We start from the raw sequence: 26,003 nt of genomic DNA on the forward strand, positions 1-26,003 counted from the left end.
GCTATTAATTTTTAAAAATATTAAAACAAATTATTTTTTAAGGTCCCCTTTTGTCGAAAAGGGAGCGTCCACTTAAAAATTATTATGTTTGAAAGAAAGGGTTGGGGCTCGTGAAACTATGATATTTTGTGACAAGTGGTATCAAAAAATGTAACGCCACACATTAAGACAATTAATTAAGAATGAAATAAAAGCGAAAATGCTAAAGAAAAATTAAGAATTAAGATAAAGTTTTACTAACTGTGTATAAGTTACAAGTATAAATAACCGATAATGGAAGAAAAATTTAAACAAAAATAAGGAAAGTAATAAAAAAGGAAAAATATTTCAAAGAGAAGGAGAAAAATAAATATTAAAGCTATTAAAAAGAAGTATTACAAATTAAAAAAAGAAATTTAAAAATTAATTTAAATTAGAAAAATAATTGTGTCAAGATATTATCTCGACGTCAGCTTGCACAATATTCGCAAAAGTAGTTCTTTGTATTAATATAACTATAGCAAAATACATCAATAAAATAGTGTAAAAAGCACAGAAGGAAAAAAGAACTGATTCATAAATAAAAATTTTATCAAGAAAATCACAAAAATACAAATTATGACAAAAATAGAAACGTATAAAGTGAGGAGGGAAAGCGAATGTCACGAACTTGCGACTATCTTGCAAAATTGATTTAAAAATATACTCGTCACAAAGTTGTCAGATTACAAAGTATGACATTGAAGTGTAAATAGAAGGTATATCCCACTGTAAAAACCTGAATGAAGCGTGACTTGTGAAAAGGAGATAGGTGTGACAGTTCGTGACAAAAAAAAAAAAAAAAAAAAAAAGCATGGGTGAGTCAATAATATTGAAAAAAAGAAAAAGTGTTTTCGACTTTTTCTTACTTGCGTAGAATTAATTGAGCATAATTTCCTTATATGGTAAGTAGCTTTTTAATAATTTTGAATGTTTTATCGTTTATATTTAACCCTTGGGTTCCCAACTTTGCAAATCAGTAATAATAATGATTGCAACGCCCCCTTCCATTAAAAAAGCATTAAACTAATAATTATTATTATGGTCAATTATTTGTCAGCAAATAGTTTTACTCTGACATACTTCTGTAATCATTATTAGGCTGTCTTTTCGAAGGCTCCGTCGTAATATGAAATGATGCTTTTTTGTGAATAATATGCTAGCTGTGAGTTTGTAACTGTTACTCATGATTGTTAGGCCAAGTTTGGCCTACCTAAAGCCAGCGCTGTCTTCGCTTATTTTGAAAATGGCGCAAAATGTCAATATAGAGAAAAGCCACAGTTCTGTGAAAATGAAAAGTGTTTGTGGTCTAATTTTTTTAATATTTAAAAACTTATTCCAATGCTATATTACCTGGGCTCAGAAAAATTTGCAAAAACTGAGACTAAGGCAGTGATTTTAATCATTTTCATCTAGGTGGGAAAATGTCGCCAAATTGGCGATTTTTTTAAAAAAAAAGTTTGATAATTTTTATAATATTTAAATTATTTGTTTGTTCTAAAACGCAGATAATTCTTCACGGCAAGATTATATATATAGATTAAAATCATCTCATTGTTTGTAAAACTTAAATCGTCAGTCGTAGCTTAAAATATAGACGAAGTAGGAATTTTTAAGGGCCTCTTAATAAAACACACTCACCCACAATTAAGTGAGGTTAAATATTTGACAAGTTAGTCACGGTTATTTCAATATTTGATGGAAGTCTCCGAAACAGGTTCCAACAAAGTGTTTGTTGTTTCTAAAAGAAAAGCTAAACGACTCTATAAATCACAATGCAGTTTTATTCTATCATTGAATACAAAGCGTTGCGAAACATGGCATTTGATTTTTTCAACGGGTATACGAAGTTATAAAGTAGATAATTACATCTTTTCACTTTGAAAATGTTTACTCTTTTTCATTCGTAGGGGTAAAATCTTTCTTGACAGCACTAAAATCTTCTCTTCCTCGTCACGGTGTGCAGAACGCTTTAAAGCTTAGTTTTATGTTTTAGAAAAACGTTATTTTTTAAACTCTTTCATTAAGAGAAAGGAACTTTTATTCTCAGTTGCAGTTACTGCTACAAAAATCGTATGGTGGAATATGCGATATTAGTAACATAGGTAAGCAAAATTTTTATGCTAATTTATTATTATTTTTTTCTTAAATGATTTTACTTGAAATTATTAGGCTATAAAATGTGTTACACTTCATAGAAATATTTTCTCCTCACAATTTCAAAGTAAGGAATTAAAACTTTATTAGTTAGGCCTAGAAGTGGATTGGGAATAACTGGAAATGTGACGTTCAATTGCAAAACCGGCCATCTCTTAAAGATACAGTTTCCAGGAAAAACAGTTTTACTATACACTTAATCAAAATAATACACTGGTAAGAAATTAAGAGAATTTGCAGCTTGGTCGATTATCTCTTGAACTACAGGACTGATTTTAATGAAATTTGATGTGTGCATACATTGATACAATACAAAAAAAAAAACCATTCAACAATTGTAATACATACGCATGATTGTGCGTAACACTCGTTGGAGTAGGAAGGTATGAAACAGCTGTTGCAGAATAAACAAACAAACAAAAAAAAAAATGGGTCAATAGGGGGTATGGTCCCCTCTTACAGATATACAGGTCTTGCAGCGGGATTTCATACTTGAAATAAGGCAGTTTATCATTTCCTGTGCCAGTTGGACTGAATTGTTCTACGGCAATTTCACACCTTCCGACTCCAACTCGTCTTGCGCACTATCATGTGTGTGAATTACAATTGTTGAATGGTTATTTGTTTTGTATTGTATCAATGTATGTACAGTCCGCAAAAAAAAAAAAACGAATCACCCTGAATAACTTTCGTTCTAATGATCGGATTTTCACGAACTAAGTGTCAATCTTAATGGTTCCTGGGGGTGACCTCAAATATGCTAATTAATTAGTGCTAACTATTAATTAAATTACGAAATCAGACACAAAAACGTACTTTCTCTGAATAAACATGCATTTTTTTTTACATATTTGGATTTCTTATCTTCAAAATATAGGGGGTAGCCGCAATCTGGGAAATGTGGTCCCCATAGTTTGGTCAGGAGAGCGATTCAAAGTTCGTACCCCTTAATGTTAATTTCGCTTTTTGCGTTTTCAGTCATATTTTCAAAACTAATGAAGCAATTCAAAAAAAATTGCACCCACTCATAAAACTCATTTACCAAAAGATAATTTCATGCAAAAAATAATTTTTAATAATTATTTATTATTTTTTATTATTTAATTAAAGTGAGGATGAAAAAATATTGAATTATAAGGTATGAATTTTTTTATACCATATTAATCTACATATTTTTCAATTGAAAAATCTAAAGTTTCAACTGTTTTTATTTATTAGAAGCTGAGAAAAATTAAAATTAATTATTTTTAAAAAAATAATTTGGCGACAATAAAGAAATAACTAATTGGGGCGATTAATATTAAAATGTGATAAACTTGGGAGGAACTTGACTTCGCGCGAGTAGCGTAAAATTTCATTAATATTTTTTTCGCTAATAATCGTTTGCTAATCTTTTTATTTTTATTTCTTTCACACTATAAAATACGATGTTTCTTTTTTAGTCATTTAATAATTTATTTGCAATTTAGTAAAGAATTTTGAATAAAAAACACTTTATTCAACAAATGTCTAGTTTTAAAAAAGCGTGATTCTGATAGAATACACCAGATTGTGCTTATTTAATGTGATTATTTTTTATTTCTTTTATTTTGTTTTTCAATAACTGACTAAACAATGAAGGAACACTTAAGCTTAGCTTGCCTTTAAAAAAAATTCATAAAAATTTCAAAACTTGTAATTTTAGCTAAATGATGGTTTCGACATATTTGTTATTAAATGCAAATTATGTAAAAAAAGTTAGATAACTTACATAATATTGTTTTAAGCTTTTGGTGGTTTAAATAATAAGTAGTAAGATGACCAAGTGAAGGAACAGTTCTTACCAGTGAATAAACACTAAATTTTCCAGAGAATGAACACTTAATTTTGATAATGTTTGATGCTCGTTAGGAATCCATAGGCCACACAAATGTCTAAAAACAAGATTTTTCTTGGAATTACGACATATAACTATAGTTAATGTGGAAAATTTTACTTTTTTTTCAGTCATGGAATGGAAAGTAAAATATGTTTGAATACATAATTTTAAAAAAATGTTTTTCATTTTTTTCTCAAAGTTTAATAGTCCGTTCTAAATTATGAATGTTTATCATTGTGCAATCTGATGATGTTTTTATTATTATTATAATTCAATCATTTTTTTGTTTAATCTTTTCCTCATATTTTTCAAGCTTTTTTTTAAATCTTTTTAAGTATTTTTTTTCTCTTCGTCATGAGTAATTTATTTCTTTTTCTTTTGATTTAACCTTCCTCTTTTTTCCAAATTTTTGGCCAATGTAAATGTATCTTCGAAATTTCTTTTGATTTTCCAGTTCCATTTCCAGAATTCCTCACTGGATAATAAATGAGAAAAAGGAGTTTCGAAGTTTGAGTAAAACCCATCTCTCATTGACTTATATCTAGTTGTTACTTATGAAACCAATCGTTTTCGCAATTGACAATGCCTCAAGAGGACTTATCTCAAAATCGGTTTTCAAGATACTTTCATTATTAATGTTAGTTGTCTCAGCTTCAGAGCCAAAATTTGATTATACAATTGTTCTTTTTGAAATAAATTCTTCAATATTGAGAAAAGCGCAGGCTATTGGATATTTGGGAGATTAAACTTTTCTGTCAATGTTCCTTTAAAAATTTGCAACATAACTTGTGAGATTTCCTTCTCAAGCTTCTGAAGAAATAGCGCATCGTTACTCTCGAACCATGTGTTTTGTTGATAAGTTGTCTTGCTCATTAACTCTTGGTGTCTGTTTTGCATGCATTTGTTACAGTCAACGTTTTCTACATCGAATGAAAAAATATCGCATTTCATAAAAGCATTTTAACTTCATCAGTTGATGCCTAAAATCTTATTTAAAAATGGATGTAAAATTTTCTAGACATATTGTTTTACAATTCTTTTGTTTTCAAGATCTAACGAGATTTCCAAGAATTACGTATAAAACTAAACCAGAAAATTTGTTTTGAGGAACAAAACTTGCTCAGTTTCAAATTGATATGAGATTTATACCTATCCAGAAGAAGCCAAATTAGGAATTTGATTGCATTTTTAATTAGCCATGGGTAGAAACATTTGCAATATATTTGTAAAATGTTGCTGCGGTCATCGTTTCATTTCATGAATAGCTTTTTCCAATGAAATATGTAGCAGGGACTGATTCTGTAATATCTCTACGAATTCTTCTGTAAGGAAAAACTACCAATGGAGGTACTTTTTCTTTCCTAGATACTTTAGAATATAAATCCTTATAATTTTTAAGGCCGCAGATTTTTCCCGTTTAAGGGCAGTATTCAACTCTTGTTGCATTCGCATTGTAAATGCAATCACTTTATAAAAGGATGCCAGGGCTACTTCCCTCCTAAAGATTCTCTGAAGTTCTTAAAACCAGTATTTCGAATATTATTCTCTAAGGGAAGTTTTGCCTTTTGAAATTATCTTCGTATTACACTGAGTTATCGGTGGATGTCACCTTAAAAAAACTTCACCCATTTTTCACCTAGATAATTGTCTTTAAATGGATTTTTCCTACCAGTTCCCGTTAGGACATTAAAGACGGCAATAGGATAATAATTTAGCTAATTATTGGCACAAAATCCTGCAAAGATTCCATTCAAGCTTTTATTATTATATTTAGTTGTTATATTTAGTTAATAAACATAGTTTATTAAGGAGTCTAAGGTATGATGTAATAACTAATCACTACATTTATAAAGATAAATAATAAATTAATTATTATTATAATTCTTTAAATAAATTTAGCAATTAAATTTGCATATTTAAATGAAATAGTTATAGGAACTATTCATACAACATTTAACTGAATTTTAGGAGTCCTCTATGTCGCTGAACTACTAATTATCCAAGTAAAATCATATTTCACACATACTATTCATTCACTGGGAAATCTATTCTCAGTGAAGGAACATGCCTGTTCCTTCACTGGTTAGAAGTTGTTGTTTTTTTATTTTTAACATAATTTTGATTTATAATATGACAAAAGGTACAAGAAAATTAAAAATTTTCTTTTATTTTCATTAACTTGAAAAAATCCCAGTAAAGGAACACTTGTTTATACATTGGTTTTTCATCGTTCTGCAATCCAGTTAATAAACACCCCCTAATCTCAGTACTTGCTTTATGTTATGATGCTTAAAATAAATAAAACGTAACTTCAATTACCATATTTTGAATTCTTTTTTTTCACAATGAAAAGAAAAAGCATTATTATATGCAATTAATTGTAGTTTAAACGGATAACAACAAACACTGACCTTATAATTTTGTCAAAGAAACAATGCGTTGAACAGATACTAACAAATTCAAAACTTTTTCCAGAGAAGACTCAAAGACCAGATAACTAAATGCATTGTCAAAGGACTTCCAATTGTTAGGCAGTAAGCTACTCTCACCAATCAATCTAAATTAAAACGTTTAAAATCTTATTTCTAAGAAATATCTATGAAATGCTCCTTCATTTGTTGGTTTACCCTATATCATCCTAATCTTAAAAGAAATTTCCGAAAGTGTATCGCAGAACTATTTTACCAACTATTTAATAAAATTTTAACATTTTAAAATTCTTATTCCATTTTACGTTTATTATTTCTTCATTAATATACTAATAATTTTTTTAGAACTTTAATTTAGATTTTCTTTAATTTAGGTTTCCTTTTCAAATTATAGTCAAGTTTTTTTTAAAGAATTATTGTCTGCTAGCTAAGAATAAAACCTTGTTAAGAAATTAAAAACATTCAGCTGTTTAAAATTATTTAATGCAAAACAGCTGATTATTTACTTAGCATACTATTTTTTTGAAAAAAGAATATAAATTATTGATTGTCTTTTTTTTTTGTTTCTTGTGACTTCAACTTAGATTATCTAAAATAGTGTTGATGTTTTATAAGTCACTACAAAGAGGATAAAGATACCGAACATAAAAAGCTGTGGAATACGTAGCCAATTTTTTTAGTGTCTTAAAATATTTCAGTATCTTAAATGTCGTCCTACTTGTGAAATTAAATTTTTAATTATCTGACCACGTGTGATTCACTAATTATTTCATTATATCTTTTACTCTTTATGATACCAAGTAGATTTTTTTTTCTGATAATATACTAAACTATTAAGTTTAATTTTTTACTTTAGCATGATTTCCAAGATATTATTGTAGTATAATTTGTTATCAGGAAAATGCCTTATTTTGTTAATCAGGAAATACTAAAAATTGAAATTTGTAAGGATTCCGAAGCAGTGCACACAATACACAATTTCCGACCTTATTTTAATAAAAAAAAAATTTAAAAAAAACGTGGCAAGTAGGCTAACATACTTTTTACAGAAACTGTGAAAACTAATTTTTCCTATATTTCGTCAAAAGAGATAAGAATGATATTGCTCCAAGGGACCTACTCAATAATTTCGCTATTTCCAGATTGAAATCTGTTTGATCGAAACATATTATTCCTTGAAAATTACACGAGGGAAAAATTAACTTTTATTATTTATCTAAGCTTATTCCATTTATTTAATGATAGCGGTATTAAGGTTAAGGATATGCGTCGGAAGCTCCGTTTATTATTATACTATAAATGCATTAAATCATGTAGCTTGAATAATTTATTTTAAGAAAAATTATTTCATAACTTTAAGCAAATAAGGGTGTAAAAATAAACTCGATCGAAATACTCCGAAAGTATACCCTGAAATATATGTAGAATAAACTTTGGAATCGATGTATGAAAAATACCTTTTCAAACAACTTCGAGTAGGACGGAAACGCTAACTTGTTTAAAAAAGTTGTCCTTGTTACTATTTAATTTCGATTCCTGGTACTAGGGGACATTCCATTTTCACATTCGACTTTTGAAATTTCAATTGTAAACGGAATTTTTTTATGACCTTAAACTAAAATGTTAAGGCTTGCAGCAAAAAAAAAAAAAGTTTTTTTTTACTGCATTAATATTTTTACAAAGTAGTGAATTATTATTTTTTCAATCTAAGAACCTGTGCCTATAACATATGTAAAAGTTATTTTAATATCAAGTGAAATAATTTAATATGTTGTGTAACTAAATGGATAATCCCAAGAAACTGAATCGAAAATATAAAAACTTCATTGATTTAAAAAAATAATAGATGATAATAAAAATAGACATGTTTTGAGCGTCCAATAATAAAAGTCACAAGTTATCCAAGCCTGACAAGTCTTGAGAATGGGCGATTATATTTGAAAACTCGAAACATGTCTACTTTTACTTCCCTCTTCATATGTTTTGAAGCCAGTTGAGTTTTTATCGTCAATTATACTGTTTTACATTTGGGTCTTGATCATTATTTTGATAAGGATTTTACACTAGTTAAAGTAAACATATGCATTTTAATATTTTATCAGGATTCATATGGTCTTTAAAAATGTAAGAACATCAATATTGTAAAAGTTATATTTAACTTAAAGATAAACATTTTGACACCAGATATTTTGAGTTAATGAAATTAAATATTTTATCTCTTAAGTTTTTGTGCCCCCATTTCAGTATCTTAAGGATCTTACGAGCTCTGTTTAAAAAGAGATCATCAGATATATATAAGAAAGCAAAAATAACCATAGTAGCAGTATTTGGTGGTAAATGTAGCTTATCGTAATTAAAGAATATGCTGTGCGACATTTTATGGTGAATTTGCGAACGTATAAGTTTCAGAATGTATCAAAACATGATGATGCTATTTGCTAATCATCTTTATCCAAAGGAAACGATGTAACCTAAATATCTAGTAGAATGGAGCGATTTTTTAAGCAATGAATTCTACAATTTGCAACATATTATTTCAATATCTTATTCTTAAACATAACATATTTCAATCTTTTTAAAATGCCACTAAACATTCAGCAATTCCTTGAGTTATAGAAAAAAGAAATATCGTAAATTATAGAAAGCCTTGTGAATGTGCATTAGAATTATTATACAATCTACATTTTATTTTTCAAGCACTTTTTTTTTCTTCAAACTTTCTTGCCTAGAAGACTCGATTAAAACTGTAAAAATGATTATCCCTAAAATTTTGTATATAGCTATAATAAATTATGCTCATCTTATTTTAGTATAAAATCCTCGAATAAATATAGTAAAAGCAGTGTAATCTAAATAATATCAGATAAAAAGTTCATGTATTTAAATTCTAAAAACTATCATAAATAATTTATAAATCGATTCAAATTTACTTTTCAAAGGAGATTAAAATAATATTTTTTTTGCTTTTTGGACAGAAATCCCCTAAAAAAATTGTTTATGGCCTGGAAACTTCGAGATATTTTCTATTAACAATAAATTAAGCCCCTCCGAGCAATCACTGAACATTATTTCAATTTTTTTACTATCAGAGTTTGGTTGCGTAGCAACCTAGTAAAATTAAGCACTCCTCTTTTGAATTAGTCAATGGGTTATCTTAAAATATTTATTTGCGCAGGCGACTTTTTTTGGCGGTTTTCTGGACTATCGCCAAATATATAAACCTTTATTGCGGCCCAATTTATCACCCAATTTTTTTAAAATTTTGTCTACCCCCCCTAATTCAAGGGTCTAGATTCCAAATATGTAAAAAAAATTATATGTTTATTCAGAGAAAGTACGTTTTTGTGTCTGATTTCGTAACTTAATTAATAGTTAGCACTAATTAATTAACATATTTGAGGTCACCCCAGGAACCATTAAGATTGACACTTAGTTCGTGAAAATCCGATCATTAGAACGAAAGTTATTCAGGGTGATTCGTTTTTTTTTTGCGGACTGTACATATCAAATTTCATTATAATCGGTCTAGTAGTTCAAGAGATAATCGACCAAGTCTGCAAATTCTCTTAATTTCTTACACCAGTGAAACCAAACTCTTTGCTTTAAGACGCAAATAATAATTATAATAATAATTATAATAATAATATATAAGAATAATTGAAGATGAAAACTGGATCATAATTATAATAAAACTATTATTTATTATTTGTGGAGCTCAAGATATAAAATTATATTATATCTATAAGACTTTCTAAGTCATATAATAAATTTTGCATAATAATATTAACACGTTGAGTTTCCATGGGGGTCACCGGTGACCGGCGAAGCCAAGATTATTAGAAACACATAATTCGAGTAAATTTTTAATGTTTTAAATATTATTATCGTTACTAAAATGGCTTGAAAAAATTAATGCAATATAGAACACACAAAAATAGTTTTACTTGCTCTGGACAGCGAATAAATATTTTCAAGTGGTAGTTTATTAATTGTGATTCTTTGTTTTCAATTTAGTAGATTTTTATCCACCACTATTTCTAAACAATTCGTAGGCTTATGTAATTGACGACATTTTTCAGATATGTCATGCTAAACCTTTTAAAAAACGAGTAAAATCTGTCTAATATTTGCAAATGTAGTTTGTAGTTATATACCGTTTTGGCCAGACAGGCAAACCATGCAAAATTAGTGTGGCATTCAACGCGTTAATGAAGACAGGCAATCCAAAGTCAAATTAAAAAGTGATTGAATGGTACCCAACAGACAGTTAGGAGCATGGGAAGAGATTTATGGAAAGACAACATAGCCAAAAATAAAGCCAACCCCATAATAAATCTTACATTTGAAAATAATTTGGTGAAAGCGAATCGCCAAAAATGACTGTGAGAATTAGTATACTATGTAAACTGAAACATTTTTGTGGTAAGAAATGAGGAATAAAGGGTTATAAATCGAATTTTGCTTTCGATTTTGTAGCGATAGTGAATCAATGAGTCTTACATTAGTATTGAAATAAAAAGTTAGCCGTTACATTAATTGTTAAGTAAAGAATAAAATATTTTATATTTGCTTTTTATAAATTGAAATGAAAATTAAATATTTTGTTTAATTTAATTAAAATTCGATTAAGAATGATTAAAAAATTAGTTTAAGAAATTAAAGAAATTTTAAAAGCTACGAAATATGTAATGCCTGTTGTGGCATCACACCACTTTCGTAGTTAAATTTTATCAACGAAATTTTAAAGATTAAAATTCCGTAATATGCCAAATAAGTTTATAAATTCTGTTATATACAAAATAAATATACAAATTTTGTTATATGCGAAGTAAATATATGAATTCTGTAATATACAAAATAAATATACAAATTTTGTAACATACAAGATAAATATACAAATTCGTTGGTAAACGAAATAAATATACGATATCTGTAATATACAAAATAAATATACTAATTCCGTAATATACAAAATAAACATACAAATTCCGTAATATGCAAAATAAATATACAAATTCTGTAATATGCGAAATAAATATACAAATGTTGTAATATACAAAACTTTCATGTTTAGTCATTAACAACACGAAATATGGTAGTTGTTAAGTATTTTTTAAAACGCTTATTATGTTTTTTTTTCCAATTCTTTTTTTATTTTATAAACTTTAGTGATTAAGAAGTATAATTTTTTTCGATTAGTAATATTATTTAACATAATTTAAAACAATTTACAGCTACTACAGATCCAATCTGACAAGATATTTTTTTCAAAAAATGTAAAATTTTTTTTGTATATTTATTTTCTAATACCCACCTGGATATTGAGTTTCATCAATCAGGTATCCGAATTGCAGATTTGCCGGTCAAAGTCAGATGACATAGAGAAGAAAAAGAAAGAACATCCATTATCCTGGATTCGAACTGGGGACCTTTCAGACTTGAAGTCAGCTCCCTGATAACCATACAAGCCGATCGGCTTTTATAATTTTTTTCGTGATATAAATTTTTAAGTAAGTTAACTTGTAAATATAATTAAAGAAATCATCAAAATTATTATATTTTATGCTTTATTTTTTTCGTCCATGCTCGGGAAAATGTACAATCTTTTTGTACAATGTGGCAAAAGTGGAAAACAAAAATTTGAAACACATAAGCTTTTTAAAAAAAATATTAAAATTTGATTGCCAAGTTTTTCTTTATAAACCAATTTTCCAAGTAAAAAATAAACGTATATATTCGTAATATCTACTAATAATGACAAGGATTTCTGAAATTAATATCATTTAAGTAAATAAGATTATGTTTACGTTTTAAGGTTATGTTTTATATATTAATTTCTGCTTCAGTTCTCAGTCCTAATTTTCTTTATTCCATTTTTATATCATCCGATTATAGTGCCTATACGTTAAAAAAAAATCACCCTTTTGAAAAATCAGTAAATTTTCTTTTGTGTTATTTATAGTTTTACTACACCAGTGTTTCCCAAACTTATGCCTTTTGTGTACCCTTTCTAAATTTTTCGTAACGCTGTGTACCACTAATAAAAAAATGAATTTATTTTTTACTATAAAAAAATTGCACAAAAGTTAAAAATCACAACTGGCTGTTGACGCCACTAATTATTAACTGTTAATTCTGCAAAAAATAGCCAATAAAAAGTACATAATTGTAAATTTTCATGGCTAGCTTTGTTTTTAAATAAAAATTTTTGAAACTTTTGTTTGTTGCAAGATATTTCGTATAGGAATGCGTACCCCCGCTAAACTGTTCCCGTACCCCTGGGGGTACACGTACCACACTTTGGGAAAGACTGTACTAAAGGGTTGCGTACCCATCTGAAAAACAATTACAAAATGGTATCAATTTTCTTACATAGAAGCTGAACATTTTCATCACTTGATTTCACTTAAGAATTTAAAATTCAGAACCCTTTACTTCGAATCAGGTTTATTCATTATCTATTGTTTAAATATTATTACCACTTCAGAATTTTTTCCAATGGTCATAGCTATACTATAGCATAACTTTTTTGGACGATTACTATTGGCAGTTTTCACAATATAAAAATGATGAGAATAAAAAAAATCTCAATTATAAGGGTATATCAATAGTCTAACGCTAAATAGACAGGAATTAGATTTTGCTTATCCAGAGTGACTTAAAATGCAAGAAGTGGTAGTTACTAAAATTCAAAATTTTATTAAACGAGGTTAGAATTAGCAACTTTTACTAGTATTTTTCTCAGTTTGCTTCTGTAAGTTGATATGCAGACTAGACATAGTAGTGCGATTTAGGTGGGCACCTGGGACGCAAAGCGGCCCCTATTCCATTCGTCATGAATTTGTGTTCCGTTTGTATTGAGTTTTTGTGGTGAGTCATCACCTCCTACATCAGAAAGCCTCCACACGGCTCCTCACGGTTAGTCTGCGTAGACTATTGAACCAATTGTGGTCATGAACCAAAATTCTTTTTTAAAATCATACTCATACTCATATGTGTTGGTTATCTTAGCATCAGCCCCGCTAGGGGCTCCAACTAATTCATCTGAGTGGAAATAAATAATAAATCGCCGAAGCGCAACTGAAAGGTGAAAGTTGGGGTTCAGTATCTTTTACTGAGAAAAAATTAAAATGAAGTAGTGAGATTGAACAAACAAGTTTGAGAGAGAGAGAAGAGGTTTTGTGGCAGACTGCCTCGCCTCCCTTCGAGGTATTACCCCGAGCTTCACAGGTGCACAGTAGCCACATAGCCCCAGGGAAAAGGGGAAATACATAATAAATGCGCAAAATTATTTACAAGTATTTACAGCTATTTACAAAATTTACGGGACAAAACTCCGTCGGATAGGAAAAAGGCGGTTGCCGGGATATATTTTAGGTTGTCTTTGATGAGCTCAAAATCAAAATTTTTGAAGTAATTGCACGTATGACAAAAGAGTGCATCTCTGAAGAAACTTGCACATAGTTCAGCTATGTGCTCATCTATTTTGTTGATTTTTAACTCTCGTTTTAGATCTTTCATTCTCATGAATCTGGGGGCTCCTGTGATATATCTGAGGAATTTATTTTGAGTAATCTCCAGTTTCTTTTTTTGACTAACAGTGGTTGTGCTCCATGCAGGGGCTGCGTAGCTGATGATCGGTCGAATACATTGGAGGTATAGGGTTCGTTTTGTTTTGAGTGATAGTTTTGAATTATAGTTTAATATTGGTTTCAGAGATCTATAGGCTCCTTGCGCTTTGCTAAGAATATTTTCAATATAGGTATTCCAGTTTAAAGAACTAGTAAGAGTGACGCCTAGGTAGGTGGCCTTTCGAACTAGTGGTATTGCATCATTGAAAAGAGTAATATTTGGATAAATGACTTTCTTTTTACTTGATTTCCTAATAATTAGTAGTGAAGATTTAGTGGTGTTGATGGCTACCTTCCATTTTGTGCACCAGGCTTCGATATGAGGTATGATATTACTGAGATTAGTAACAGACTTCTTGGGATTTATTGATCTGTTCATAAGTGCTGTATCATCTGCGTAGAAGGCTGAGGTGATGTTTCTCATATTATTAAAATTTGGAAAGTCTGCTGAATAAATTAGGTAGAGCACAGGGCCGAGAATTGAACCTTGCGGAACTCCTGCTTTAATGTTTCTAGCGGAAGAAAATGCTGTATATGAAAAGTTCTGTTTGTCAGATAATTATTAATTAGTAGTATTAGATCTTTGGGGATATTGAAATTTATGAGCTTGTATACTAGGCCCTGATGCCAGACTCGGTCAAAAGCTTTGGCCACATCCAACATCAGGAGCGCTGTTGTTTCTTTTTTGAAGAATCCTTGGTTAATATTCTCAATAATTCTCACTAGTTGTTTAGTGGTGGATAGGTGTTCTCGATTTTTTAAAATCAATTGATAGAAATTTATCATATATATTTGAGAATTGAATTTGTGGTGGTTGACAGGTAAATAAGGCAAGCCAATCATATACATAAAATAATCAAATTGTTAGAAAGATATTTGCTACCACTTTCTTAATTTTACTAGATTTTATATTAAACGGCTCCTTTGTGAACCATTTAATATAAAATCTAAGTTTGATCGGACTACCCTAAAGAAACCTTGGGGAGGCGTTGTGTTTACATTTCACTTCAAGCACTGTTGTTTGCTTCAAAATTTTAGTTGTAGGTTAGAAAAAATGTGTCAGCATGAGGAGACGCCTTGAATATTCAAGATAAGTGTTGTAAAATGAAGTGAAGTGAGGAAAGAGTTGGCGATGCGCGCCTCTGTGTTTGGCGTCAGATTTTGTTATTCAATGTTATGATTCCGTCGGAGAAGCAGCTCTGACTTTGGAGCTGTTTGTTTTTGTTGAATAAATGTTCTTTTGTGTTTAGAAGGACTATGTGTCATTTCATTTCCAATGCACCCAGCATCTGGTAGATGCAGCCCAAGAACGATCTGGAATTCTCCTTCGGTTTCTAACATAAATGGTACCCTCGGCGGGACACGCGTGCTTATTGGAATGGATTTCGAAATGAAATTTGATTAGAACTGATTTTTTGTCATGATCTTGACTTTCGATTTGATATAAATTTGGTTAGAGTTTTGAACTGATGATCTTGAATATCGATTTGATAAAAATTTTATTAGAATTTTGAACTGATTTTTTGATATGATCTTGAATTTCGATTTAAAGAATTTTGAACTTATGTTACTGAAAATTTGATTTGTGAACTTTCGAATTGTGAATTTGAACTAGTTTTGATTTCGAATTGAAAATGGAATTAAATGCTTTGAAAACACAAAAAAAAAAAGGAATGCGAATCGCCTTCACTCACACTGTGAAGAAAATCGAAATGGAATTACCCAAAGAAGTAAGAGATTTAAAAGCTCTATCGATTTTAAAGTTTCAACTTAATGATAAGTTCCAAAGACTTGAAGTTTGTCAAAACGCTATCTCAGAGCAGCTTTTGCAGAGTGAAACGACAGAAAATGCATATAATGAAGATTTTGAAAAGTCTGAGAATTACCGAGACACGTTCTTAGAACGGTGTGCTCAAATAAACTTGGAAGAACAACTCTCCGTGCTGCCGACTGACAAGGAAACGAGAAATTTAAACTCCCTAAAATAGAACTCAAAAAATTCTCAGGTGACGCTAAAGATTACTTTACTTTTTACAGTCAGGTCCAGAAAATGACAAAACTATTGCAGACGAAGATAAAATGCAATACTTACTACAATCTATGGAACCGAAATCGAAAGCAGAACGTCTGATCTTTAGTTTTCGTTCAACGGCGGCTAATTATTCTAAGGCTATCGAACAATTGAAGGAACGTTTTGGACGAGATGATTTGCTGGTACAAATATGTGTACGCGACTTGTTAAATTTAGTCATTGAAGAACGCAGCAACCGGAAGAGCAAAAACAGATTTACCCTCCCTCTATGAAGAACTGGAAGGCAAGCTGAGATCTTTAGAAAGCTTGGGAAGAACCCAAGAAAATTATGGGTATTTTTTGACCCCGTTAGTAAAAAGTTGCCTACCAGAAGAAGTATTGGTGGCGTGGGAGAGGAGTCGTAACCACGACTCCACTGAAAAAGGAGACCGTTCTTTGGAACAGTTGATGAATTTCCTTCGGCAAGAAGTGAAAGGAGAAGAAATGGTTTTGCTAGCAAGAGCTGGTTTTGTCCCCCACCCGAGTCACCATAATAAAAACCTTCGTGTAGTGAAGGTGAGATTAGCCGATTCGGCAACCGCGGCATCCCTAGTGAACAACAGCATCCCTAGTTGTTGTTGTTGTTAATTTAAGTCGCACTAGAGCTGCACAATGGGCTATTGGCGACGGTCTGGGAAACATTCCGGAGGATGATCCGAAGACATGTCATCACAATTTTGATCCTCTGCGGAGGGGATGGCACCCCTGCTTCGGTAGCCCGACGACCCAGCATCCCTAGTAATGCAGGTAAGCGAAATTGTATTTTCTGTGAGAAATCCCAAAAAAAGTTTTTCCGCGTAGAAAATGTCATTCCCAGAGAATTGACAAATATTACTAAAAGAAGTTGCTTGTTTCTCATGCTTGAAAAAGGCAAACCAAATACTAAGTCAATTTTGTGATGTAAAAACTCATTTAAATTGTTCTAACTGTAAAAACAACCATTTTGATATAATGTGCACTAAATTTAAAACTGACCGAAAAAGTATTTCTAAAGAAAGTTCTATTTCTAATAGCAGCAAAAACGAAACAGTGAGGTGACCCGGGGTAATTCACGATCACTCTGTTTCTGGGGTGAATGATGATCACCTAAGTTTTATTTTAAAAAAAATTATTATTTTTAAATTTGAGACGTGGACAAGAATGCTTCTACACTTTACTAAAGTATAATTACATTTACTTAATAATAGTTTTTTGTTTAATCTAACAAAATAAGTATCTTTTAAAATGCTTTCTGCATTTTCCATTTCAAAGATGGGTTTCAAAATGTGCACATTTCTGCGAAGATCCCCTCCTTCTCTTAATAATAGATATTTTGAGTTACTTTCTTTTTCTTTGATATAAAAGGCTTTTGTTTAATTGTTTCACATCTACTGTAAACATTACAATTGATAATAGGAAACTATATCAAATGTTGCCCCCTACAGATGGGGTAATTATTGATTATTGGGGTAATTCCTGATCATTTTCATTTCTTCTTATAAATAGTATAAAAAATAGCTAATAAATAGTTAAGTGTCTGTTCTTAAATAACAGTTCATATTTATTAAGTGGAACAACTATAAAATATATTTTAACTATAATCACAAAATTTGTTTTTAACTGTATACAAGACAAATGTGTTCTGATATGCACCATTTCTAGCTTGTCTTACCTTTCTTCTATCGTAATTTTATGTGTGTACATTGTTAGAATAATTTTTAAGTTGATAAATTAACCTAATATAAATATGGTGAGAAATTATTAGCCTAAAAAGGATACTAAACTTCTAGAAAGCAAAAATAGCAAATTTCTTTTAATGATTGAAAATTTAAGTGTGAGAGCTGCTGCCAGAGCTGAAGTATTAATCTTTATTCCTGCTTTTAAATCAAACGTTTTAATAGCTGCTTAAAAACATCTTTTTGGTTTATTTGCTTGATCTTAATGTCTCATTTGTTAATTACCATTGTATAATTATTTTTAAACGGCCCATTTACTATAAAAACTGGCGATCAGTAATTACCCCAGAAATGATCAAAAGAAGGGGTAATTCCTGATCACTAAAAATTTAAAATCTTTTAAATTCTAATTAGACTTTCAAACAAAAGAAGTCAGCATAGGATTCATCTCATATAGCCTCAAACTTCCAGTAAATATTAAAATTCTATCTTGAATAGTTTTTTCACAAAATAGATGTTTGCATTTCTTGATCAGGAATTATCCCAGGTCACCTTATATTTGCAAACTCGTTGCGTTTTAATTCGAAATCAAGGACGTGAGAAAATTATTCGATGTGCAATTGACACTGGATGCCAAAGCAGTTACATCAGCAAAAATATTATGCGTCTGCTTAAGGCGTGGCCTCTTAGAAAGGAGAAAGTGATCCATGTCCATGCATTGTTCGGGGGGGAATGAAACGAAACCAAAACAACTCGAAGTGCAGTAGAGAACCGATTATCCGGAACGATCGGGACCATCGCTATTCCGGATAACTGATTTTTCCGGTTTCATGAATCGCTACAAAAAACCTTTTTTTTTATTGTTATGCCCAACTAAAAAAAAAAATATTTGGAAATAATCTTAAAAAGAAGAAAAAACAATGAAGTAATACACTAATGATTATTTCCAAAATGATGGGTAAGGTAAACATCTTTCAAAAAAGAAAGAAAATCCTAAAATCTTATGAGGAAAAAAAAAAATTTTTTTTAAAAAATGGCGGGAAAGTTTATTGAATTTCATTCCGGTTTTTTGGTTTTCCGGTTTTCTGATTTCCGGATAACGGGTTCTGTACTGTATTTTCAATAGTAGTGGGTAATCTGATGCGGACTTATGTTTGCTGTTTTGAAGTTCTTTCGAAGGAAATTATTTGCGATTTTATTCCTAAAATCGAGTATAGAGAGATATTGAAAGAATTAACAGAAAGGTAAATTGATTTTTTCCGATTCTTTCATAAAAGAATCAAAGATTGATCCTTTAATCGGAACAGATGTTATAGGAAAATTACTAACCGGAAATTCAGTGGAATTACAGTCGGGATTTGACGGTTTTTGGGAAACGAAACTCGGGCGAATGTAATATTTTAAGACATTGTCAATGCATTCTATAAAAGTACCTGTAAATAAATTTGGGAGATTGAAACTTTAGGAAACTTCGGGAAACTTTTTACCAAAACAAACTGAGAAGAAGGAAACTGAGCTCGATTTAAATGATTTTAATAAAAACTTGAAAATTCTCCCCTATTTGAGGCATGAAGTCGAATTACCTTGGAAATATAACTTGGCGAATTTACCCACTAATAAGGAATTAGTTTGGAAGAGACATGAAAGAATGATTAATAGATTGAGTTGCGGGGAATTTTTTACTGATTATCAGAAGGTGTTTAAGGAGTGGGAAAATTTGAACGTTATCGAACGCGTGCCCGATTTTGGAATTGAGAAAAGAATGTCACTATTTATACCATGGACCAGTAATTAAACTAGAGAGTCTTACTACCGAAAATCGTCCCTTGTTCGATGCTTCTGCTGCTGAGAAAGGGAAACCTTCTTTAAATGAATGCTTATTAAAGGAAATTAATCTCATTGAATTAATACCTGATATTATTGATAGATTCAGAATGTATCCAATAGGAATAAGTGGTCATATAGAAAAGGTATTTTTAATGTTATCAATTGCACCTAAGGACAAAGACTTTCTTAGGTTTTTCTTCCCGTCTAATGATGGTCCACAGATTTATAGACACTGTAGGGTGTGTTTGGGATTTCTGCCAGCCCTTCTTTACTAAATGCTTCTATAATGCATCTTTTGTAGAATTCTTCTCCTCAGTATAGTGATGTAGCCCAAAAACTGAAAAGTTCATTCTATGTAGATAACTGTGTTTCTGGTGTTTTTCATAAAGATGAACAAGATTTGTTTATTGAACATGCTAAACTTATTATGTCAAATGGATGGTTTAACTTGCGTAGTTTTGAAAGTAATGTGGCTGGTAAAAATGTTGATAAACATTCTGGGGATACTTCCGTTTTGGGGATAATTTGGATAATGACACGCTAAGATGTTGTATGAATATTGACGCATTAACATGCGATACGAAAATTACTAAAAGATTAATTTTGGTCATTGTACAGACATTTTTTGGTCCCATTGGTTTGTTAACGCCAGCTGTTCCGAAACTCTTATTACAAGAATTGTGAAAGTTAAAAATTGGTTGGGACGATGAATTATCTACAAATGATGTAAATACATTTTCAAAATGGTTTAAAGAATTATATATTTTAAAAGATGTAGTATTGTCTCGATATATGTTAATGAATGATACGTCAGAACTACATGTATTTGTGGATGCTTCCAAGGGGGCCTATGCAGCGTGCGTCTTTGTAAGATCGGTATTGAATTCAGAAGTTAAAATAAATTTAGTTCGAGCGAAGTCTAGAGTAGCACCCATGAAACCTCTAAGCATTCCTCGCTTAGAATTAATGGCTTGTTGTATCGGTTCTAGACTTGCGAAATCTATTACTAAGGCTCTCAATTTGCCCGGCTTAAAAGTTACATTTTGGACGGATTACACTACTGCTCTTTGGTGGATAAAAGAACAGGGAAATTGGTGTGTTTTTGTAGAAAATAGAATTAAAGAAATTCGAGAGTTGACGTAGGGTCAGTTATGGAAACAGGTTCCGGGAAAAATGAATATTGCCGATTTGTTATCGCGTGGGTGTTCCGAGAAGCAAATGCTTCGTTCTCGTTGGTGGGAGGGCCCTTTGTGGTTAAGGGAAAGACCTGAGAACTGGCCCATTGGATACAACTCTGTTTGTTCATCTGCAGAAATAAAGTTAGAAAGGAAAAAAAACGAAAATAATAAATATTGATCTTTCGAAAGACCCACCCCCCTTGGCATCGAAATATTTTTTCCAGTTATGATAAAATGATAAGAGTAATGGCATGGGTATTTAGATTTATAAAAAACCGTAAAGGTGTAACAATTAAGTTCTCTGAACTTTTGCCGTTTGAAATTGAAAATTCTGAGAAAAATTTAATTCGTCTAGTTCAAAGCTATTATTTGTCTATTATATCTTCAAGTTTTATTGAGACGGTCATTGACGATACAGGTATTATGAGAATAAAAACGAGAATACTTCACCGAGATGATGATAAAGCCTTCTTGTACCCTATACTCTTACCAGAAAAATTGAATTGAACCAGAGGATGTGAATTTTCTAAGCTACTAATTAGAAATGTACATAGCAAAAATTGTCATGCGGGGATTCAAATGATGTAATGCTTGTTAAGAGAAAGATTTTGGATAATTAGGGCTAGGACAAGCTATTAAAAATGTCTTATTTAATTGTATTACTTGCAAACGATTTAAGGTCATGGCTTTGTCGAGGGAACCAACACCTGTGCCACCAGACCGGGTTACGGATAGTGCACCTTTCGAAACTGTTGGAATTGATTTGGTTGGGCCTTTGTTTTTAAAAAATGGAGAAAAGGTGTGGATCGCATTGTTCACTTGTGCTGTGTACCTTGCCATTCACCTAAAACTTCCTCTGGAAGATGTGTAAGAGCCCCAAAAAGATGTGATTTGTTTAATAATGTATTTTATGAGCTTGAGACTCACTCTGAGTCTCAACGGGGGGAGGATCTTGTAAAATGAAGTGAAGTGAGGAAAGAGTTGGCGATGCGCGCCTTTGTGCTTGGCGTCAGATTTTGTTATTCAATATTATGATTCCGTCGGAGAAGCAGCTCTGACTTTGGAGCTGTTTGTTTTTGTTGAATAAATGTTCTTTTGTGTTTAGAAGGACTATGTGTTATTTCATTTCCAATGAACCCAGCATCGGGTAGATGCAGCCTGAGAACGATCTGGAATTCTCCTTCGGTTTCTAACAATAAGAGTTAAAGTTGGGAACTATTATTTGTTTTGATAGTTGCGATAGAGATGAGATGTGAAGCCATTGGTCTGTATTTCATTTGTCTTAACTAAAGTTTTCAAAGTTGAATATTTCGTTAAAATTGGCTGTACGGCATTTTGTGGCTTTGTCGAAAAAATCTACATTAAGTTTATATTGTTACGAGACTCTATCGGAAAGTAAAATATTTCGTCGTTCTCTTCTTCTACTCTTCAAAATAATAAATCTGACTCCAGCTTTTAGTAAAAAAATAACATTTTATTTACATACAAGACGATCATTTTTGTTCCACAAAAAGAAGAAGTATAACGTTGCCATAGCTACTCGGCAGTTTCAACATAAATCAAAAGGTTAGCTTTTAGCTTACATAGAATACATTTAACAGCTTTTAACATATATATATGTGCTGCGATAGAGTTGGGATTTTAAGATCTTTAAGGATATTTCTATTCCGGATGAATTATCTGGCACAGATGATTATTCTTAGGATCTTGTTTTGGCATTGATTTGATATTTTAAATTGACCCGCATTCGTAGTTTTCCCGCATCTCTCGTTCGTAATGACTGGTCAATCGAGGTTCTACTGCACTTGAAACAGCGATGTGAAGTGCATTCGATTTGAGCAAAAAACGAGAAGATTTTAATACTGGAAGATGATTACTGGAAAAAAGAGTGAGGAAATCTTGTGTAAAGAAAAATGCTCCATTAAATGTCGTTTTTTTAGATTTACTAATTTTTTTTAATGCTGTAACTAAGTTACACGAAGAAATGAGTTAATAGTAAATGATAAATAACAGAGTTTTTGTTTTAATGTTCATTTCTAACAATATCTTATACAAATACACTATAAGGAAAACCATGAATTTTTTTCAGTATTTTTATGGCATAACACTTAGGTGTTTTTTCTTCCATAATTATTTCTTTTAATTACAGATAGTCCTTATAAAATCTCTGTATTTCAGCTTATTTTGAAGGGGAGAGTCTATCGCTTCTGTTTCAATAAAGAAGAAAGGAGGGATGTAATTTTTGATATAGCATTTATACTCAAATTTTCCACGTGCTAGTAGATACATTTACCTACAAGTTTTTTTGAGCGACAATGCTGTTTTGAGAAAAGCTGAATATTAAAAAAATGCAGAGTTTTTATCTTTTAAAAGTTTGAATGGCTATATTTACTAAAGGCATCGATAACTCAGGAAAGTGCTAGGGCACAGAGTTTGTTCTAATAGTGAATTTTAACATTTAGTAAAGAAATTATTGGGGTGCTGTTGTTTAATCTAGATTTTCAGAGCAGAAGAATGCCTAAAACTGAATTTTTCACTAATTTTGACAGAGCCTCTGAAAAGCAATAATATCAAATGGAAACGAGCGTATGTCCATAACTGGGCAGTGATATATTAATAATACAGCAGAGCAAAACTTTGGGGTGCTGTTGCTTTCTTTATATAAACCACTTAAAACATACTTATGAAGAAATGACATTGATTACACTTTTATAGAAATTACCTTAAACTGAATGAGGAATACCAAGAAAAGCTCCCACGTTTAGGCCGATGGCAAAGGAGTTCTATCCCATGCCAGTTATATGTTTTATTTTATTTTATAACCGTCGTTGAACAACCGACCCAATTTTTAAGCTTACGACTTCTAATGTTCAACGTCATAGCTTTGTAATTTTGAACCCAATTCAGAAGACAAGGGAACTTCTAGACGAATAATTGGCAGAATTTTGCCAACGTGGAGAATTTTTTGAAATAATAAACCCGCATTTTCGTTACATAAAGAAGAAAACTGCGAAAACCTCCAGCGGTTAACCTAACGTCAAGGGGTCTTTAACAAATTATCCGTCTACCACTGAGGATCAGTGTTTAAGAAAAGCGTTAAATAATATTAAAATGTAAATAGAAAATAAAAATATTATTTTAAAGAATTTTCGACAGATTTTGCAGAATTCAAAAATTGGGTGAGGAAAAAAAACCTTTATAATCTGAGTAAATTTGCTCCATGACAAACTTGCATTCTTACTAATCAGTGACTAAAAATGTAAAATACTGTTGCGTTGAAAAGCAATAATCTATACATAAAAAAAGATGAAAATTAGCAAAACTTTCTAACATATTAATTTTCAGTTTAAATTAAAAGCAAATGCAAAAGAAAATTTTCGTTTTAAATATATATCATAAATAAGTATACATCTTTTTTTTCTTCATCAAAGATAAAACTTCCTGGTCTGTCATCCTTCAAAACATCCTCTTAATACCCAATTTTACTTGGCGCTTGTTGTAGAATAAATTGCGCAAAAATTTGTCCATAATGGAAAACTGTTTACATTTATTTGACGGATCATATACCCAATTAGGTCAATCTATTATTTCTTGCTCTAAATTACCCTAGAATATTAAAATCTGAATTTTTAAAGTAAATTGTATATTTCTTTAAAAATAAAATACCCAGGTTTTATTTAATTTAAAATTGGCGAGTGCTTGAAAACAAAAGCAATCTTGAGAAAGTTATAGTTCGCTTTCAGGCCGAAAATCGTATCGCATGAGTATTGTTTTAGCCATGTTTGACACATTAGAATAAAATTATGAAGTATCTGAATGTCGAAAGAACATATTTAAGTAAGATATCCTTATTTATTACAGATCAGTATGCAGAAGAGGATGACCCATGTCTATACGCATTTCGGCTTATTTTTTCTATGTTTCTTGATCTATTCTGGCGAAACTTCAAGAAACGTTGGAAGACTTTGGAACCATCAACCTCGCCAAGACTCTAGTAAAAAATCACAGCCTGGTTCTATCCAACCGCAAGGTGGCGTGCCACGGAGGTTCTGCAGTTTTGTTGGTTGTGATTGCACACCTCGACCAGGATCCAGATGCTGCGATGGGTATCGGTATGACAGAAGAAGTAGTCAGTGTAGAGAAATTAGTAATGGATGAAAATATGGAGAATTGTTGTTAAAAATAAATAACGAATATTTTACAAGTTAACTGAATCCGTTTTTTACAAATATCCATTTCAAAATACACTGGTGTTTTGCCTGCTAACAGTCATACACCATATCTGCCAACTTTCACTCTTTCCGAGAATGGATTTTCAGAGTGGTTGTAAAACAGTGAACGAAAAACAATCTGACTCAAAAACATATTTATATTTGATCCCGGTGAAATTCACTTGCTCAAGGATTATTGTGCTTTCATATATTTATTATAATTATTTATATGTAGTGGTGGTCAAACTCATTTATAATTATCATTATAATTCAAAAAGTTAATTGGAATAAGCTGAGTATTGCTACCACTTTAAATATGAGAATAAAATCTTCCGGAAAAGTTGGCTGGTTAGATGCACCCATCTATCCATTAATCAAAATAGAGCGCAATAAAAGGCACCAGAAATATAACAAATGGAGATTAAAAATTGCTTCTAGTCTCCATCAGATTGCATACCTGCGAACTCTTCCGGATTTTCGGCAAGATTTTATTTTCATATCTAAAGTGGTAGTAAATATATACTATTTTTTTCTTTTATAATTTTAATTTTTAAATGATTTTGATCACCACTATTCTTACAAAAATAAAGCACATATATGAATATGTGTTACTATCATGGTTGTCAACTTAAGTTTTCTCAAATACAACGTATTTGTTTGCTTAAAATTGAAGTTTTAATACCACTGGGAAAAATTATAATGGAAGGGATTAAAAGTTGGCAGGTATGAGATTGCGTCTTTTCCCTTCGAAAACGGACACCGTGTGCATTTTATAATTTCTGTAAAAATAAATAAATATGGAATGAGGTGAACCGGGTTCGAATCCCAGCGATGATTGGTAGTTGTGATTTCTGCACCTGGCTCGCACCGACAACAGTGCTAACGCAAAAATATCCTCAGTGGTAAACAGATCATGAGTTAGAGTTCTCTTGCTATCAGGTTAACCGTGGGCGGTTTCTGTAGTTTTC

At 31.0% G+C, this 26,003-nt stretch overlaps 1 long non-coding RNA gene across 1 annotated transcript; it reads left to right on the forward strand.

Moving 5' to 3' along the window:
• The first annotated feature begins 1,637 nt into the window (after positions 1-1,637).
• Positions 1,638-25,033, forward strand: LOC139426461 (uncharacterized). Its single transcript, XR_011637731.2, has 2 exons — positions 1,638-2,123; positions 24,686-25,033. It is a non-coding gene; the product is annotated as an uncharacterized LOC139426461 (long non-coding RNA).
• The last annotated feature ends 970 nt before the right edge of the window (positions 25,034-26,003 follow it).

The sequence above is a fragment of the Parasteatoda tepidariorum genome, chromosome 5 (assembly GCF_982258835.1).
Source record: "Parasteatoda tepidariorum strain Cologne lab strain chromosome 5, Ptep-v5.0, whole genome shotgun sequence".
NCBI classification, from domain to species: Eukaryota; Metazoa; Arthropoda; class Arachnida; order Araneae; family Theridiidae; genus Parasteatoda; species Parasteatoda tepidariorum.